The sequence below is a fragment of the Benincasa hispida genome, chromosome 12 (assembly GCF_009727055.1).
Source record: "Benincasa hispida cultivar B227 chromosome 12, ASM972705v1, whole genome shotgun sequence".
In the NCBI taxonomy this organism is placed as follows: Eukaryota; Viridiplantae; Streptophyta; class Magnoliopsida; order Cucurbitales; family Cucurbitaceae; genus Benincasa; species Benincasa hispida.
In genome coordinates this window covers 38,572,268-38,574,936 of record NC_052360.1, presented here as the reverse complement: position 1 = coordinate 38,574,936, position 2,669 = coordinate 38,572,268, and the positions used below count along the sequence as shown (strand labels likewise).

Sequence of the window (2,669 nt, the reverse complement as noted above, 5' to 3'; positions counted from 1 at the left end):
AGCCACTTGTGCAGAGAGCATGGTTATGGCGTTAGAGTCAATAGAATTCACATTCTGAGATCGCCTCTTCCTTTCTGCTCTTGTGTCGTAAATGTCATCCACCCATTCCATATTATGTTTGGCTATTCGGCCCAGTATTTCCTTAGCTTCGTTATAAGATTTGTCCATAATTCCTCCAGCTGCAGCTGCGCCAGCCACCATTTGAGACGCTCTGTTTAATCCACCATAGAAAGTTTCCATCTGGATGGTTAACGGTAATCCATGATTGGGACAATTCTTGACTAATCCTTTGAAACGCTCCCATGCGGCGCTCAAGGTTTCAAATTCTTCCTGCTTGAAGTTCATGATCTCTCTCCGCCTCTTTGCGTTTGTGGTGGGTAGGAAGTATTTCTGCTTGAATTTCTCCACCCACTTTTCCTAGGTTGTGATCTCAATAGGCTCCAAAGAGCTTACCCATTGCTTTGCACCGTCATGCAGAGAATATGGGAATAAAGATAGCCTGATAGCTTCTGGGGTGATTCTAGGAATCACAAATGAGTTGCACGTCTCCAGGAAACATTTCATGTGGGCGTGAGGGTCTTCTCCCCGAGCACCCCTAAATTGTCTAGCTGTTTGGAGCATTTGTAACATCACAGATTTCATCTCAAATCTTGTCCCATCTGGCGTTGGATATATGATCCCTGGTGAGAAATCGTACAATACAAGAGACACATACTCCCTCATGGGACTCCTACTACTGTTTGCCATTATGATAGGATTTTGCGCAACGTAGGCTAGCTGTTGAGCTAAGTTTTGATTCGCTTGTTCGTCCGCCATTTGTTGTTGCATGGTTTGTTGTCTGAGCAGTTGTTGCCTTAACCTACAGCGATGATTAGATCGATTTCTTCGTTGGAAGTTCCTTTCAACTTTGGGGTCATATACAAGTTCAGGAGTGCTCTCCCTGCTCACAAACATTTACAAGCTTCAGCTTAGCTCGTAATACTCCCTCAGCTAAAGTGTTCCTACAAAAGATACAAACAAAATTTCTGGTTAGTTTTGTTGTTGAATCCCCAACAACGGTGCCAAAAACTTGTTTGTTGATTTCGTAATTCGAGCTTAGAAATGTATTGTATGAAATAATTAGAAAAATAAGTGTAATTGTGAATGATGCGTTGATGTGTTTATGATGTGTTAGTAAAGCGTTAATGCATTAGTGATGTGCAACAAGATGCATGACACTTCTTTATTGACGTTCAAGTTTTCCTAAATCAAATCCAAGTTTAAATCTAACTCAGGTTCCTGGTAAGTCCAGGGTCGAACTCAGAGATTCAAATTAAAGCTAACGCAGACCTTGCATTGTAATTGTTGTAGGGATATCCTAAGTGTATGGAGAAATGAGTTATTTACACTAAGATGCTATGTGTGTGTGCAAGAAGATACAAAAGGGTCGAATAGAGAATGATGGATCATGTGAAAATAGAGTTTGATGCAAGTGATATGCGACGATCTAAGTTGGATGTACACGAAAAAGAATATGATGCGAATGAGATGACTTGTTTATCTCTGTTTATGCGTTAGACTATATTCGACACTTCTTAATACGAATATCATACAATACTTATCTCTAAGATGTATGCATTAAACACAGGATGCAACTAAACACCAGTGTGTTTATCTCTAGATGTACTAGGCGTTCTAAATTGATGTTGGCTTACTTATTCTCTCGAATAGTTTAAGCGAAAGATACTTTTACCAATTGATTTAGTTGGCTTAAGCGTTTGAAATGGAATTTTGCATGAAGTATAGATGCATCCAACGTAAACAAGAAATAAACAATGGCAAAGTATGATAGATCAAATATGTGAATTTAGAAAGAAACTGATTGTCTTTACCAAACCAATACTTGATCAAATGAAAAGATGAAAGCGATAAGTAAGATGAAATGGAAAAAGTCAAGCTGCAGAGTACAATCTCTTGTCCTCTTTGGCTCAATTCTAGTCATGTACAACCACTTGTGGAAGAATTGGTAAACGTGTCTCTCTCGAGCTCGGATTCCTTCGCTCCTTGATCGACAATGGTAGTGGTTCTCTTCCCTTTTGTTCTTCTTGGCACCACAGTACAGCTCTAAAGATCTAAGATTCTAATCTAAGCTCTGACTATCTAACTTGAGAACTAAAACTCGGAGTTTCTAACTTCAAACAACTAGTGGGATTTCTTCAATTTATAAGTGTCAGTCTTCTCCAACTTAATGATAAGCAGCATTAAATTCCATACCCTGGTTAGCCGCTTGACACTCAGATGCTTTCCAGACGCTGCCCACTGCAGGTGCCCATGCTTGCAAGTGGTGATTTGACACAAACAGCCTGAATCAATGAATCTTCCTTGCGTTGAATCCCTCTGACGCATGCCCCATGCGTTAGATTTTGCGTGCGACACTTTTTTTAATCATGCGTTAGCCTCTTGTTGAGATCCTGCAATATCATGCGTTAGTGCCGCAGTATTTTAGCAATAATCATGCCGCAGTATTTTAGCAATAATCATTCTTTTGCATGAGTTTGATAGTGTTCAAGTAATTCCATGCGTTTTCTCTAAAAAATGATGAGATTTTATCATTAAAGACCCTTATTGTTCCAACTTATGAGCCACAATAACTTGTATTTCTACAAGTTATCACACCCCCAAATTTGAAC

The 2,669-nt window shown here is 39.5% G+C and overlaps 1 non-coding gene across 1 annotated transcript; it reads left to right on the top strand.

Moving 5' to 3' along the window:
- Window positions 1–256: 256 nt before the first annotated feature.
- On the top strand, window positions 257–360 carry LOC120068718. The gene has a single exon (XR_005479343.1). It is a non-coding gene; the product is annotated as a small nucleolar RNA R71 (small nucleolar RNA).
- The last annotated feature ends 2,309 nt before the right edge of the window (window positions 361–2,669 follow it).